Source organism: Diabrotica virgifera, chromosome 8, assembly GCF_917563875.1.
Source record: "Diabrotica virgifera virgifera chromosome 8, PGI_DIABVI_V3a".
NCBI classification, from domain to species: Eukaryota; Metazoa; Arthropoda; class Insecta; order Coleoptera; family Chrysomelidae; genus Diabrotica; species Diabrotica virgifera.
Window position 1 is genome coordinate 144,095,938 of NC_065450.1, and position 19,009 is coordinate 144,114,946.

Sequence of the window (19,009 nt, forward strand, 5' to 3'; positions counted from 1 at the left end):
CGTAGACATGTACTGATAGCAAACACTGTTTTTTTACAAAAAAAAGTGGGACCTCACTTTGTATGGTCCACATCAATTTTTAGTTCAGAGATTTTCCGCATAGAGGCGCTGACTTTGGCGTATATTTTCTAACCATGTATATTCTATGCCCTGTTGAATAACTTACGATACACATAGTGAGGACCATACAACTGGCAACATCTGTTCAACCAATCTTTAAAACAGTGGATCGTCAATCGTCGCATAAATTCAAACAGTACAAAAATGTTTAATACTTTAATCCTTTTTGAGAGCGTAGGCGCAAAATTTCGGTCGAGTTCTTTTTAAACGCATTTATTTTTTTCGAATCCTGAGATAACTAATAGGTATTTTTAAAATATTTAAACGCAAAATAGAAGACTACATTATTCCCGAGGGCAGAAAGTCCCTTATAATGAACAAAAAGTTTCTTTTGTAATATATATTTAAAATTAAAAATCAGACTATTTTTTTTTCACCCCTGTGACTTATTAAAATAAATATTATAGAAGTTCTCAAGGACTTTCGACCATGGATAATACAGTAGTATTTCTTTCTGCGTTTAAATTTTTTAAAAATACTTAAGGTTTTCTCAGTATTCGAAAAAAATGAACGCATTTAAAAATAATTCGAGCGAAATTTTTGCGCATATGCTCTCAGAAAGGCTTAAAATACTATAAATTTTTGTAATCAGTATTTCAATAGTTATTTATGATATAAGTGTTAAAAGTACACGTTTAAGGCACGCATGTGAAAGTTTGCAGAATGAGCGACAGCGAGTTCTGCAATTCACATGAGTGCCTTAAAAATGCACTTTTTAACACGCATATCATGCAATATTTTTTCTACAAACGTAATTACAGGACAATATCTACAAAAACTTTTACTTGAACTTGACTGACATTCCATTTTTATATTTTTTTGACATTACATCAAAATTGCCTATACGATCAATACGAATTGCAGTGCCATAAAAATTTTAAAGCACTAGTGCCTTAAAGCAGCGCCGGATAAAGGGGCGGGCGAGCCGGGCGACCGCCCGGGGCGCCAGAATTTGGGGGCGCCAAATTTTGAGAGACGCTGATATATAAATATAATATTTACCCCCCTCCGTGGCTCAGTGGTAAGAGCGCCTGCCTTTGGATCGAAAAAATCCGAAAGGTTGTGGGTTCGAATCTCACCAGGGTCGGAAATTTTTCATTTATTATAAATTAATAAATGAATATAGTTTCTGTCCTCGTGGGATCGGTTCTCACCGGAGGGACCGCAGACGTTCGGATACAATTAGCGTCTCTTTGCAAAGACAATGACGTCGACATTGCAAAGTAACAAGCCACTTACTCAACACCCACACTACTTACACATGACACTAGGTACCTAACTGTTCAAAATTACCGTACCTACCATGCCAATGGCCATTAGTTGTCGAGGCATTAGCTAAACAAAAAAAAAATATAATATTTTTTACATTCACTATTTTTTTGGACTTTATAGATTATCTTTGGGCTAAGATTACTCCTAAGACAATTAATATTAAATAATTGTAACAATAAGAAAATTATTTCTAGCTCACAAAAATTCTCTAATAAAAATAATGCAACCTAAAAACTGTTATGGCTTTTAAAGGTCATTTTTGTCAGGTAATACCTATCACTTTTATGGTATTACAATGTTATACATACATACTTAAAATACACGAAGATCAGATTTACGAAGTATCAACAAATTTATGAATAGTCAGTGATATTATTATACTGCTACTTGTCATTATAGCCTCAATGGTTAGATAGTTTTGTCTTCCTGTTCTGTAAACTTTGCTTTATCAACATTGTCGTGTGTCCGTGGGTGTGTAATTTGAAATAAAAAAAAACAAACCAGGTATATCTATATGAATTAGAATTGACAAGTTCTTTTTCATAATATGAATATATAGAAATTTATTTCGAATACTTTGTACGCGTTAAGATGTTTCACTTTTTGCATAAAAACGGCACGAACGACGTATGAAAAAAAGGAATAATAGATTTTTGTATATATCATAAATTGAACGAGTAATTCCAAAATGATTTGTTATTTGAAATATCTCAGTGGCGTACTATGTTTTTCTTTAAAAAAATTCACAACATTTCAACAGTAGATATAATATTATTAATTTTATGTCAAAAAATGCGCAATAATTACCTCTTAAAACACATCAAATTTCATTTGCATATCTGAACCGGTTTTAGAACAATAAAGAAATCGTCAGTTTGTAAGAAAAATGTCAACACCCCATATCTCGGAAACGAAGTATTTGCTGACATACGCTTATAGAGCAAACTGTCATTATTTTTTCATATAGAATTACCCTTTAAAGTTTGTTGCATTTATTTAGAAACATCCTGTTTTTTCTTGACCACCCTGGATTTCCATAGTTTTTCCTGTATTATTTCACTTGACCGTTATTTTCAGTTCTTTCTGTTTTTCCAGTCCTGCAGGTTTCTTTTCTAATATTGCTTCGTCCATTTTATCTCTAAAAGATTTTCGGGGTCTGTCTCTCTTCCTTCTTCCTATCGGGCTCCAATCTGTTATTCTGTTTATCAACGATTTTGGTCTGCTCTTCTGCCATGTCCGTACCAGGTTAATCTCTTTTGTTCTATGTTGTCTATTATCCCTTGAATTCATTACCATTATTTTCTTAATCTCTATGTTATTTATTCTATCCCTTCTACAGCTTCTACTTAGGTATTCGATCTCTGTTGCTCTTATTTTGCATTTGGTTTTCGTATTTTTTATTCAATTTTCACACCCATTATTCAGAATACTTTTTGTCATGGTGTTATATTATATTCTTCTTTTTGTTTTTATACTGATGTTCTTATCCCACAGTACCGGGTTTAATTTTAGTATGCAGCATATTGTTTGTCCTAGTAACTCGATACCTAAAACCATAGCTTGGTTCTATAGGTATCGAGTCATAGAGATAATAAAAAGCTCATGAGATAATAAAAAAAAATAATGAATGATTTTATTTGAATTTGCATAGATGATTGCAAGGCCAAGGATATCACAACGGCTCTAAAAGGAAGAGAAAAAATAAAGATGTACAAGCTCGCGTTTGCAAAGAATATCCGCATGTTATTTTATGCTAAGTGGATGCCACTCCCTCAATTTAGTTATTGGGGATGCAGCTATATCTTGCGCACAATCAACATGTTTTTTGGTCTTGTAGAAGATTTATACACACTAAATGATAGAAATGAGTCAGATTAAATAAATTATTAGACGAATCTTTTACTAAGCAACAACATTTTTGTTTAATTTAGTAGTATTTTGACAACGACACCCGATTTGGGCGTCGAAACGATAATAAAATTATTTTTTTCAATTTAATTGTGGCTTATTTTCCATCTAAATAGTTATTTATACACATTTTTTACTGGTTGTTGATAATGTGCATTTATCTTTTACCTCGCTTCTTCGTCGCTTGAACTTAAAATGTGCTCGCTATGCTATGCCCTATGTTGGATAAGTTGTAAGTAATAACTATCCTACTATTTTTTAAATAAATATATTTTTACATAGTTCTTTATGGTAAAATTTTGATTTTTTCCTATTTTTTTTATATTTGCAGTAAATTTGTATATTCTTATATGAAGGGGCGCCAAATTTTATTTTGCCAGGGGCGCTCAGAACCCTAAAACCGGCCCTGCCTTAAAGTAGCATTTTTAACGCACGTATGGAGTTCTAAAAATTGCATTTTTAACACGGTTGTAGAAAAAAGCCTTTAAATGAGGTGTCACATGATGTACTTACTTTCCTATTTAAAAAAATCAAAGTTGTGCCTGTCACCTGAAGAAGAGGGATCGCGTAAAGTTCGAAACATTTACGCTATAATATACTATGATTATTTTAAAAATCGACCTATCCGAGCGTTTTTCTTATGTGCTAAAAATAAATAAGTTAATAAGGGGGGTAAAACTTATTCCAGCGAACTGTATTTGTAACAACCAAGGTAGGGATGGCGGTTGTTGAACAAAAAACCGGTTTTCGGTTATACCGGTTTTTTACTTACGGTTTAACCTGGCGGTTATAACTGGTCAAAAAAAGCGGTTGTTCCAAAAACCATTTTTCGGTTTTTTTAATCAAAAGCAAATACTCGATAGGTTATAATGTTAATATAATGTTATGTGTTACATAATATTGTGTTTTCAATTTTATCAATCAAAGGCAAAATAAAAATTAAATTAATTTTTTTTTAATAACGCGGGCACATAAATTTGATACACCCTGTATATTGATCTGTAAATATTTATTAGAATTTAGTTTGGATGTAAGTGGATTTCTTTTTTTAATGAGCTTTCCGATGAACCATTAAAGACTTTTGTGAATAATTAAAGTGAAAATAACGATGTATTTTGATTTAAAATGGAAAAAGATTGTTTAGGGTAGAGGTAATTATCAATTTCTAGAAAAGTGGTTTTAGGAGAAAGTTTGGAATTTTAGTATCTTTGTTTCAACACGAGTAAATGTTGTATAGTTCTCAGAAGGTAATTAGGATGGTCGGAATGGTTTTGAGGGTGACTGTTTTGTTTGTCGAATGGAAAAGTCGATGTTTCAGATTCTTGGCAACGTGGAAGGTGAAAAGTAGTTTGAATGATTAAGAGAGTTTGAAGGGGAAGTCATTATGTTTTTGGCATCGCTGAGGACCGGTTCGACGTTTTAGTGGATAGATAGTTAGCAGATACCAGTGGCTGTTTGATAGTGGAGAATAGTGTTGAAAAGTGGAACGAGAGACAGATCAAATTGAGACGAAATACCTCTTTGATTCTGTATTATTGTGAGAAGGAGAGCAGAGAATTTTTGGAGTTTTGTTTGAATCGAGTACGTGTCAAAAGAGGCCCGGCTTGTTGGAGAATTGGTGCTGGTATGCTGATAGTTTTGAAGCTGGAGAACGGAGAGGGCTTTGATGAGTAGCCTTTAACATAGTCAACGAGGGAGAGCTGTTTTGGGTCACGAGAAGACATCAGAGTGAGTGAAGCAAAAGGTCAGTCAACTTATGTGAAAGATATTTTTATGTTCGGAAACTAAAATTTTGAGTAAAAGGCATATGAATTAAAATTCCAATATTTCTAAAAGTAAATAGGAAGTATAGCTAATCTTGCGAATACATAAATTTGTTTTGTTTAGTTTGTTTTACCAAAGTCATCGGGAACAAACCGATAAATTGTTTTTTTTAACTATAATAAATTTAAGTGGTAAAGATTTCATTCAGACATCTGTGTCCACAGGTTTTAGATTTGATAGAGTTTAGAGTATTGATTTTGACAAATAAAAGACAATTCTGTATGTTTATTTTAATATTTTGCTTTATTTCTTTTCCCTATTTTATCCCGATTAGGATCAACTAAGAGATACTGAACCCACGAGAGAAGATAAGTATAACGTGAGATAATTTAGATTTTTTTTAGAGTATAAAAAGGCACCCTGAGATTTTTTATTCATTTTTATGTATGATTTGCGACAACTAAATAATTAATCAGATAAATAATAATTAATATATAATTAATAAAAAGCAGATCATAACAATACATTTATATTGCAATTCAGTTTGCTCAATTTTCCTCCCGAAAAATTCCCCAACCAATTCAACCTATAAAAATTTTCCCATGTGCTTTCAAATTACCCTAAAAATGGGCGAAAGTACCCCAATCTGGCATCTCTGATTCGTCGCTCGTTGTAGACGGCGTCGGTGTATATTGCGTTGTCAATTGGGATATTCCCAAAACTCCCAAAAGTGATGATCCTACCGATCTACCGACATGTCCCTAGGATCTATCGAGTTTAAAAAAATATTCAAATGACATATTTTACTTAAGAGGAAACAGTAGCGATCAACAGGTAGCGAAAACGCGTTCCAAGATTGCGGCTGTAATTTTGAATATTTTTTCGAGATATGTGGCACACGTATTCGTAATATAATAAAGAATGGCGGTACAGAGCCCAATTTAAAAAATATATTAATATGTGGAAATTACTCTGTAATTAAATACAATATTAAAAAAACGAGCCTGTACCGCCACTAAGAAGAACAAAAAAATACATTTTCTTCAAATAAACTTTTTTATCCGATGCCTAGATTTTGTGTCATTTTGGAACTACTAAAATTTTTTATTTCATTAGTAGTTCCAAAATGACACAAAATCTAGGCATCTGATAAAAAAGTTTATTTGAAGAAAGTGTATTTTTTTGTTCTTCTTAATGGCGGTACAGACTCGTTTTTTTAATATTGTATTTATTTACAGAGTAATTTCCACATATTAATATATTTTTCAAATTGGGCTCTGTACCGCCATTCTTTATTATATTACAAATACGTGTGCCAAATATCTCGAAAAAATATTCAAAATTACAGCCTCAATCTTGGAACGCGTTTTGGCTACCTGTTGATCGCTACTGTATCACCTTAAAAATAAATTCGATAAACCAATTCATCATTTATTGCCATCAAAAAATTTCAGTAGGTAGTATTTTTTAACACATTTGTATAATACCTTTCATTTCCTAAGAATTATGTATTATTTAAAAATTACATAATGGAGATTCCTAATCGTATTTCGGTATTCACATTTCATACAAGAGTCTCAAAGTACTCAAGTATAAACAATTTTTAGATGATTTTGGGAATATCGATTTCAAGCAGATCACTTACCTTTTTATGTAAATATTCATGTGTTTCATAAAAGCTGATGTGACATTTTCGTCCAGTTCTTTATTAGTAAATAAAAGTTGAATTATGGTTGTTTGGGTTAATAATTACTTCGCATATTATTTATAATACATCTATAGTAGGGGAGCAAAGTATGCTAAATGTGCAGTCACTCGAGCGCTTTGGGGACCTATTGGGTTGTGATTATTAGGTTCTAAAACCAAAAAAGTTAAGTAAAATTTTCCATTTTAGTGGGGACTTTCCATATTTTAATTTAATTTTCCATTTCCAACACCCGTTTTCTCCGATTATAGCGCCACCTATCCGTAATTAGAAAAAACGTTTCGAATAAAAGTTGCTTATTTTTACGCAAAGAATCCAAATCTGAAATAAAAAAAAGGAGTTCCTATTTAAGATTTTAAAGTAACCCCCCCCCCACCTCCGTGGGGTCGTGTTTGGTACCATTCGATAGATTTCAGAAAAAATATTCAGAAATTGTAGTGTATTACCTATAAGAAGTTACCGTTAAGCCGGGTCCAGACTATGTAACAAAACATGTTAAATAACAAAGTTTTGTAACTTGTTACAAAATTTTAAATAAACAAGTTTTAAAACACAGTGTTGTATAACATTTTTCTGGTTATATAGCATGTTTTATGTTATCCAACAGATGTCGGTAAACATCAAAGAAAGTTATAAAACCGCACCGCGACTGATCTACACCTAAAAACATGTTATTGAAACATTTCTCTGGCATAGTACCTACGCGAGCAGCAACCGTTGGAGTCATATCGTCTTGTTCATTCTGGAGTGATTGTGCTAGATTTTTCTTTGCTCTGTTCACGTAGGGTTATTTACGCGATGAAATTGTCGAAAGAACTGACTACTCATTTAATTGAGCTATTTCGTAAGTAACGAGTATTATGGGATTGCTATGGGATGAGCTACATTTATTGATTTAAAAAACAAATAAAAAACACGATGAATAGACTGAAATAGAAGTGAAAATAGATACAGAAACTGTAGTTAAAACTAATGCAATGCACGTACGCCTATAACTCAAGCCAACAAAAGAAAAGCAGTACGCGGAACCTTAACAGCAAATCGGTGCAAATCAACTCTAAATTTGACATAAATACTATTATCTACAGAGCAGAGTGTTCAGACATAAAACCTGTAACATTCACTTCATTCGCTACACAGATGCAGACTGCTTCATCAGCTACTCAAACAGGCACTCAATCATACAATATATCTGAGCCTTTCTATTCCGTCCACTACACCTACATCCGCTACTTCTCCAGCTACACCAATTCAAACAGACAGTGACACTCAATCATGAACAGGTGAAGACGATAATACTGAGGAATTAAATTCTACAGAAATGTTATACTTCCTCTCTGAAACAATGAGTAAAAAGTTTAAAAAATATGAGGCGTTCTTTGCAAAAACCCCATATGTCACTTTTTACAACATCGGAGATATTTAAAAAAAAAGTTATTTAATTGAACCCTATTAAGTTTACGGAAATTCTCAAATTAGTGATTTATTATTTTGATGATTACACACAGTTTACAATATAAATAACATTATTTTTTCCTTTTGTTTATTTATGAAGGACATTTATTCATTTGGCATATGGGGTTTTTGCAGGAATTTTTCATTAATTTATAGGAAAAACGATATTTATAGTAATAAACCAAAATAAAAAATGAATACTTATAATATCACGCAACACAACTATTCGAAGGATATTTAACCTATAAAAACCTACTGACAGCCCACGGTTCTGACAGCCAAGCGATAAAGTTTCCCGCAAAAACACCAATAACAACTATGGTTTTGAAGGGAATTGCGCTTGACATATGGGGTTTAGGCGGAATCGCCTATATTTTTGTCGCTTATATTTTGAACTACTGTAATTTTAATGCAAGTTTCTTACGCAAGGAACATAAGGTAATTAGTCCTTCAATCCATAGAAGCCATAAGTCCATTTCCGAAAAAAAAGGACAACTGGGGTTTTTGCAAAGAACGCCTCATATACTTTGCTAATAATATAACTGTTAATCTTTCTCTTACTGGAATTGCATCTCGAAATGTCTTTCCTGCCTATTTTATGGCCGATTTCATTTATAAGAAATTCAAAATCAGAACTTTCTATTCTTAAGAAGTTTTTAAAACTGCCATCACATTTAATGTCTCCTGTCGATGGGTCTATATGTTATCTCTTTCCAGATCAGCTAAAAGAGCTGTACCACTACCTATATTTTGCTCGAGCTGCTAATGAAGGACACATCCAAAATATTAATTTAACACGCCGGTGTCGCCTCCACAATATTACACAAGCTGCTGTTGCTATGAAGAGATCCTCCATACTTATATGACGCAATTTTATATACTACCTAACCCACCAGCTATCCATCTAAAATGCTGCAAACTTTATGCTCATGTTGTTGTTTTGTTTTTTGTTATATAGTCTGGATACTCATGCTATTAAAAAGTTACATAACAAAGTTGTACAACAAATTTGTTGTACAACTTTGTTATTAGCATGTTTTGTTACATAGTCTAGACCCGGCTTTAAAAGTTCCCCGTTTCAGGAAAAAATATTGTCTAAGAGCGATAGCCTAGTGACCTAGTGGGTAGACCTCGGATCTCGGATTCGTAAAGCAGAGGTTTCGATTTCAAATCCGGGGTGTGGATCTCCGATTTTTTTATTTATTGTTACTGCATTCATGTCTGTAGACAATGTTGCAATCTATTATGAGCACAATAAAAAAATATAGTAATAAAATAATAAATAAATATTTCAAAAAAAAAACAAGAAAAAAAATACAATCACTGGAAGCGAAACTAAACAATACGGAAGAAATATAACCACTGGATTCGGAACTGGATATGGAACTGGATAATATTAGAAAACTGATATTATAATATGTAAGCACTACGAGCCCAGTAGGCCCATGGCTTGATGTACTATTCTTTTCCACTCCCTTTTGTCAGTCGCTTTTGTTTCCCAGTTCCTTAAGTTAATTCTTCTCATATCTTCTCTAACTCCATTACTCCATCGTGACCTCGGTCTTCCTCTTCGTCTTTTCCCTGCCAATGCACTAGATAGTACCATTCTGGGAATTCTAGATGGAATCATCCTCTGCACATGGCCCAACCATCTAAGTCTTTGCGCCTTAATTACTGCTAGTATGTTAGGATCTTGATAGAGCTCAGTTAGTTCCTTATTTGTTCTTCTTACCCATTGTCCATTTAAGTTTTTCCACCGAAGATTTTGCGCAGCATTTTCCTCTCCCAGACTAATAACAACTCTTGATGTTTTTTGTTGTGACCCATGTTTCAGAAGCATACGTTACTATCGGTCTTGTAAGTTCTTAGTTTTGCTCTTCGTGATATATGTTTACTTCTTAACAACCCATTAAAAGCAAATATAGCGCGGTTGTCCGACATAATTCTCTTTTGTATTTTTTCTTCACAGTTAGGATCTCTTGTGAAGACAGTTCTTAAGTACTCAAATCTCTCAACTTCTTCGAATTTATACTGTGTTCCCTTCGCTGTTGTCATTGTTATGTATTGCCCCCGAACGAATTGCTTATTTGTCCATTCCATATACTTTGTTTTTGCTTCATTTATATACAATCCTTTGGTTGCTGCCCTCTCCTCGAGTTTCATGAGTGTTTCTATAAGTTCTATTTTGCTCCTAGCCAAGATTACCAAATCGTCTGCGAATGCCAAGCACTGATGTTTTTTGTGGTAGATCAGACCTGTTCTATTAATGTTTGATTCCTGTATAACCTTTTCTAGTAATATGCTAAACATTATAGGCGATAATGGATCACCCTGTCGCAGTCCTTGTTTGACCTCAATGCTTTCTGTTATAGTATTGTTTATCTTGACTTTATCATACTGATATATCATACTGATATTGTTTAAAAACACTAATAATATTGATATAAAATGTTAATCAATTTTATTTATTGTTATAAGAATCAAAGGTAAATATGATTAGGCGAATGAAGCCTTAGGTTTCGCAGTCAATATCCCAACCACGCACACATGTTGCAATCTATTTCAATACGGTTTATAGTACAAAATATACATTTAATATCAAAATAGTGGGATATATTTTTTTAGTTGAGGACACTTGGTCACATTGCATTGTTTCAGGATAAGGTGAAATATCTTCAATAAATGGAAAAAAGCATGTATGTCATATATTATAATACTTTCTATACTTTTAATATGTAGTCTCGTATAAATTTGTAGTGACATGATTTTAAGTATAAGAACAAGAAGCTTGCAACAATTTTCAGAGAAAATAGAAAACTAAAACTATTTTAAAATGATTATTCGAAATAAAACATATGCAAATATTCACTGTATTTGCCATCTAGTGGAATAACTGTAAAATTAAGTCAGTAAAAAAGGTACATTAAGTTTAATTAAATTAAGTAAATCATCTTGTATACTAAAATTAAGGTTCTAAAATTTTCATTTCAAAATGAAAATCGACAGGGGCAACAGTACCTATACTAAAATACACTCTGTATAGATAATTATGTCAATGTTAATAATACTGGATAGAGAATTGAATATCCTTTCAAATGAGCTAGCACACGCCCCTCTTCCCTATTTAAAAATAAGGGGTGGGGGAAATGGAAGGGAGGGGGTTGACAAATGACAGATATGTATGTACCGTAAAAACTGTGTTCCCCTTAGATCAAAAGTCGGGCTTTTATATTTATATGTTAAGTTCAATATAAATTTCACATAACTGAACTATCACTGTGTCCTCCATTTTGATTATTATTGTTCTCAACTAACGCTATTTTCAAAATTCTTGCTTTCCTATCCATCTTTAACGTAAATTATTAAAAAATATAAAACTATTTCTTTATTAACGCTAGTCTCCGATAAGGCTACCGTGATTTAATGCTGAGGTACTAAAATGTTATAAAATTAACAAACAGTACGAGCAAGAACAAAGAGTCCACATCTTCTTATAACTACAAGTGACTGAAACATCGAAACAATAATAATTCTTACTGTGTTATACAGAAAAAGGCAGTAGAAACGATTAATCTCATATTTATCGACAACACTGTATGGTCCTCACTTGATGAGCTGTAAGGAAATATACACGTAAAGTTGTCCTCACTTTGTGCGCATAACGAAAAAGTATATACAGTCTCACTTTAATAGCTGCGTATAATGGCCTCACTTGGGTGGCAATATACTTGAACAATACGGGGCACATATACGTAATTTTTTTTGTGTATACTCGTCATTTTTTAATTGCTATTTACTTGTCAAGGTCACTATGAAGAGTTGAAACGATTATGTCTACGTTTTCTACCGGTCCTCACTAAGTGCGCGTAATGTCAGGACCTCACTTTGATATCTGTGCATAAATATATATATATATATATTGATGCACGTTAAGTTGTGACTTCCGGTATACAGAAGAGGCTGTCCGACTTCCACCTTTTCTACTAGGAATTATTTTTTTAAAATTGTGTATTTGGTAAAAGGGGGGCTTATAAAATGGGTCTACCTATTGAGGGGAAAGGATTTACCAAAATAAATTTTGTATATATATACGTATATACCGAAGCGTACAGCATACGTTATGGCTTCCATATATAGGGTAGTTCAAGGCGCGTTGTCACTTCCAGCGGTGTTGTCATATTTTGGAAGTCACAACGACTCGTCTGCTAGATTTACCTCCTATTTTGAGCGTAATGTGTGATCTTTTGAAACTTTTACTGTGAATACAGTTGTATATTCTTTTGATTATACAGGTTTACAAAAAAATACATTTCGGACTATTTGACGAAACCATATGACTAGGGGGTTTTTGGGGTCGCTGGTTACGAATCCGGGGTTCGCTAACCTCTATCACGTCAGGTAAAGGTTATTTCAAGGACAAATCAAGATAAATCGACAGTCGCTCTGAAAAAGTATATTAGGAGGGTTTTGGGGTCGCTTATAACGAATCCCGGATCCGCTGACCTCTATCACGTGTAGCTGAAGGTCATTTCGAGGTCAAATCAAGATAAATCAACACAATCGCTGTGAAAAAGTATATTAGGGTGTTTTTGGGGTCCCTGATCACAAAACTGGGGCCCGTTGAGCTCAACCACGTCAGGTAAAGGCCATTTCAAGGTCAAATCAATTTTGTTAACTCCTCCTGATTTGAACTTGAAATGACCTTTACATGACGTAGTAGAGCTCAACGGACCGCAGTTTTCATGATCAGCGACCCCAAAACTCCCTATACTTTCAGAGCAATTGTGTCAATTTATGTTCATTTGACCTTAAAATGACGTTGAACTAGACGAGATAGAGGTCATCGGACTCCGGATTCATCTTCAGCGACCCCAAGAACCCCCTAATATACTTTTTCAGAGCGACTGTCGATTTATCTTGATTTGACCTTGAAATGACCTTTACCTGACGCGATGGAGGTGAGCAGACCCCGGATTTGTGATCAGCCACTCCAAAAACCCCCTTGTCATATGGTTTCGTCAAATTGTCCGAAATTTAGTTTTTTTGTAAACCTGTGTTATTTATGATAATATGATTGATATTTATTTTAACAAAAATACTAATATATTATTATTGCTGTAAAATGGATTTATTGGAATTAATTAAAAAAGTGTAATAGTAAGTCATTTATTTATGAAAATTATATCAAAAATGTTAATAAATAAATTTGAACTTATAGAAAATTTTAATATTTTAGATTTTATTACAGGCACCGTCCTTTTAATTTTTGATGTAGGTACCAATAATAATATGTAATAAAAAATTAAATGGCTAAACCCTCCAGGTGGGGATTACCCGCTAAAAAGCTATCTAGATCCATCTTTTTCGAGCAGATTTTTCCCAATCTGCTATTCGATACTATTGACTATGCTTCTCCATTTCTTTCTATGCTCTTTTGTTTTTCTGCTAGTCTCTAATTCCTGCCCTATATAAATCTTCCTTTAATTCCTGTAACCATTTATTCTAGTTCCTCCGCGTCTCCTTCTAACTCCGGGTCTCCATTGTAAAATTGAGTTTATAGTTGTTGTGCTACCTGCTCTCCATATATGCCCCAACAATCCAACTCTGTGCCCAAATCTGAAAATCTGGAATAATATCTACCCGGGTCGAAACATTTTTTTTTAATATATGAAAATAGTTATTTATGAAACGGAGTGAGTGCTATACATCGCGTAAGTTCGCAAAAAGTACTTCACGCACAATTTCATACAATATTTTATCTACGATAAACAAATAAAAATACTGTAACTCTTCGTCACTGGAATTCATTTCTATTCTACAATTCTTAGAACTGTGACATATAAAAATTCTAATTTCTTTCAAACCACAAAACTGTCAAATTTTTTTTTTGTAATTTATTGCTCATTATGTCATCACCTCTCTTGTGATCTGCACAAGAGATCTAAGGTTAGAGCTAAGAATAAGGTTGGCTAGGTGCTACGTTTTCTCGACTCTGTTTTACGGAATGGAAGCTTGGACCTTGAATGCGGCATCAATGAAAAAACTGGAATCATTCGAGATGTGGGTATACAGAAGAATTCTAAAAATATCATGGACAGAACACGTCACAAACAAATAGGTTCTGAGAAAGGTGAATAAAGAAATGGAAGTCTTAAATACAATTAAAACCAGAAAATTGGAATATCTCGGACCTATTACACGTGGAGAGAGATACAACTTGCAAAAAGAAGCATAGGGAGACGCAGAATATCGTGGTTGCGCAACCTGAGAGAATGGTACGGATGTACATCAAACGAACTTTTCAGAGCAGCCGTCTCCAAGGTCCGAATAGCTATGATGATTGCCGACCTCCTTCGCGGAGATGGCACTTGAAGAAAAAGAAGATGTCATCACCATGAAACGCGAAAGTTAAGAAAGAATATTTAATTATATGAAAGTGTGTCAAAAACAGTGAGAAAAAGTAAATCCCATTTAAAATACATTGTTACTTCATGCTTACTTTAAAGCACTGCTATCTATAATGACAGTTTTCACAAACTAAAAATTTATATATTATAATATGACATAGAGTAGATAAAAGTCATTTATTAATTATTAATTGATTATAGTCAGAAGAAAATTAGACAGGGCCCCCGCTACCATATGTGCAAAGTGTGAAATGCACACGGGCGCCATCCTTTAGAGGCGCAATAATCCAAGATCAAAAATTGCAAAAAATTTGTAAAAAAACAACAAAAACCAAAAATTAATTTTAAAATAAAAGCTGAGAAATTAAATAGTTCAGTTTTGTATGGATGACATTATTAATCTTTAAATTCTTGTTAGATATAAAATAAAAAATCCCATAAAAATAACAAACAACCACTCCCTACACCGTAGACAAAACTGTAGATAAGAAAAATACCTAATGCAAAATAAATTGTACTATGTGCTGATCTGCTGATTTCATGTGAAAAATCCAAACATATTACATTGGATGAGCAATAAAATAGTGTGTAGGCGCCAGGCGGTAATTTTATTGTCTTAGATTGTGTTGCGCTAAAATGACAAATCGACAAAATTTGATAATCGCCTTGAATCAACAAGATTTGAGAAATCTCTGGTTTCACTTAAGTCAGGGTAGCTAACAAGTTATTACTGTAATGCTATTAATTTTTACATCTAAAGTTATTTGTATTTTGTCAAGTGTTGTATCGTTTAATATTTTGTTTACTACTTTTTTTTTATAAATAAGTGTTGAATACCTGCTGACTGCAATTTCAACGGTTTGATTTTTTATAAAATGATAAGTGTTCCCTACTTTATACTATCAACATTTACCCTTTATTTATAGGATGGTGCTATTATAAATATTTTTTTACCCAAATATCTCTTCATTAATTATGGGGGAGTCAATAGAGGACAAAAACTTGCATTGTTTCAGAAAAATTCAAACAAGCTTATATTTTTTAAAACTCTGTAACTTTAAAACATTAACCCTTTATTTATAGGATAGTGCTTATAATTATGGTTTTTACCCAAATATCTCTTCAATTATAGAGGAGTCAATATAGGATGAAAATTGGCATTGTTTCGGAAAAATTCAAACAAGCTTATATATTTTTCCAAAAAACTCTTTTTATTGGTTCATAATATACAGTGTGGAAGGCACTCATGGAATAACATTATTTATGCCCCTGTTTCAAAAAATTATAAAAAACTCTGAGACACGTCGATTTCTAAATAAAAATGTACACTTTTTAAACATAAATTTAAGTGTACAAGGTGATTCATGCAAGTCCGGCAGAGTCCATAAGCTTTATTTTTAATGGAGCACGCTATATATTTTTATATTTTTAAAAGCTGCTTTCAACGAACTATCATGTAGGGTGTATGGGCCATTCCACGAACATACGCCTATTTTGTATTACTTCGACAACGAATATTTTACTGTGCAAAATAAGAAGAACGAAAGTAGATTCCAAATTACATTGTTGTTTATTGGAATAATTATTAGCGCCATTTAATTTCGTTCTTCTTATGTTACACAGTAAAATATTCGTTGTCGAAGTAATCCAAAACAGGCGTATGTTCGTGGAATGGCCCATATTATGCATAATACAGGGTGAAATTTTGAAATTTTAAAGTAACGAAATCGCTTATGGAATAAAATTGTTTGAGTCCTTATTTTAGAAAATTATAAAAAATACTGGGACACGTCAACTTTTAAATTCAAGTGGGCACTTACTTTACAAACATAAATCTAAATATACAGGGTGATTCACGCAAGTACGGCATAGTCCATGATCTTTCGATCCCTTCAATCGCTTAATCCTTTTCAACTACAGCCCTTTCAAAAATAAGCACTTTCACGACAAATCTTACAGATCATATAGAAACAATACATAAGTATAGTAACTTGTGAAGCGGTAACTGTTAATTTCATTTGGGATGCTAATTAGGAGGAGATTTTCACGATACTTTTTTACCAAAAAAAAGGGAACCAACTTTATTTTGAGCGTAATAACTTACTGATTGTGGATGCTAGAAACTTTTTTAAAAAACAAGAATAAAGCTTTTTTGAACACTTTAAAAAGGTTGTGATGAGTTTTCCCCGAAAAGTGCTCAATTTTTTGGTTATTTCACGTTGAAATATTCGATTTGGAATTTGACGAATATAACCTATTTTTCATTTGCTACAATAATTGTGCATCTATTGGATCCACAGAGCTCATATTTTATGTAGGTACACCATTTTTTTTTCACTTTTTTATAAGCTGTATTATTATCTAAGAATAGTTTCTTCGATAAAATACGTATAGTTTAAGTTATTTGCAAAAAATCGTATAAAAATATTTTTTGTTTTTGTTAAAAAATGAACATATTCACTCGCAAATAACTCTAAAAGTTTTTATTGACTATGTGAAAAATCTCTATATAACAAAAGTTGCTTAGAATTAGTCGGTTTATTCACTTCCGGACTTATTTTGAACAAATATTTCTTCATATTCGCTGAAACTCGTCCCCAGGCAGGACAAATGCACGCATCCGTAAATATCACTTTTTTTCTTTGACATGTTAGCTATGTGTACCTATGTGTATGCCAAATTTAAATTTTACAATCAATTTTCGTGCTCAATAAAAAAATAAATATAAACTTTTTTTATAAAAATAAATATAAACCACATTTGTGTATTATAGGTAAAAGTTCTGGATTTGGATTTATAATAGTCTTTATTTGTTAAGAAGTAACCTCGACACCGACCGTAAGGTACAAGAGGACGGCTTAAGTAAGTAAGTTGTTAACAACTTCATTGTTAATTTTACTTACACATGTTTTATCCAAAAAAATTTTCTTGTCACCTTACGGCTACCTAAAATGCAAGATTACCCAAATTAGTTTAGTAGTTTTTCTGCCTTCGTTTTTCAAAGGGTTTAAAGCTGAAAGGGCTCGAATAAATTGCTTTCTACTCAAATATGCAAACTTGGTGCTTATTATTGTGCTACTTTAGAAATTAATTCCTAATTCCCATGAGTACCTCAGAGTTTTTTTTTCTCAGAATGACAGAAAAAGACCTTCAGGCGCGACGTTTCGCAAGCAAAAGAAACTGAGACTACAAGAAAGGGAAAAAATGGCTGGATCTTTAAAGCACTTCTTGCAAAACAATTAAGATTCCACGGAGGGCACGAAGACTCTCGATGCGGCCGAATCTCAAGATTTTGAATCCCTAACATCAGCAACTGTGAGTGGACCATCTGAAATTTCAATAGAGACGACCACAGTAACATCAGGTCCTGCAATAAGTGGCGGCGGTTGTAGCAGCAAAACAGCTTCTAGTGATGCAGAGCCCGAAGAAGCGATGACACCATCCTTGTCTACACAACTTAAACAATCCACTTCAGGTACCGGAATAGAAATACCTGCTACAAGTGACACTTTTGATGAAAACTTTAATGAGACTAGTGTCGATATAATTCCGTCCGACCCTGGTTTGTGGCCCGAAAGAATCACCAATGAGATAGCAAGAATATTAGTTAAACGTGGTCCGCCCTTGATTGACACTAATTTTAGCTTTCCTAATAATAAAGACAAGAGAAAGTTTTCATGCAATTACTTTGTAAGAAGTCTAGCAAATGGAGAAAAAGTCGATAGGCCTTGGCTTATTTACTCTATTTCTAAAGATTCTGTACTTTGTTTCTGGTGTAAGTTGTTTTCTAAAACTCATAACACTTTTTGTGATGCAAATGGATTATCGGATTGGCAACACTTGTCTTTGCTAATGAAGAGACACGAAACGTCAATTTTACACAACAGTTACATGAACACTTGGGTAAATTTAAAAAAAAATGATGGAGACATCTATGACTGTTAATGCTCATCACCTGCGGATTTTAGAAACAAAAAAAAATATTGGCCCGACTTGGAAAGAATTATTGCGATTGTTAAGTATTTATCTACACAATGCCTAGCATTTCAAGGTTCTTCTAAATTACTTTTTGAACATGACAATGGAAATTTTCTAAAAGCTGTTGAGATGATTGCCTCTTTTGATTCAGTTATGAGACAGCACGGTAGCCGTGTGTGTAACTCCCAAAAAAATCTGTTAAAATGACTCATTATTTAGGCATGCAAATAAAGAATGAAATAATTGAATTATTGTCGTCTAAAGTAAGAAATAATATTTTAGAAATGGTTCGAAGTTCAAAATATTTTTCAATAATATTAGATTATACACCAGACACTAGTCATACTGAGCAAATTAGTCTAGTTCTGAGGTATGTGGTCCTTAACACCACTTCAAAAAA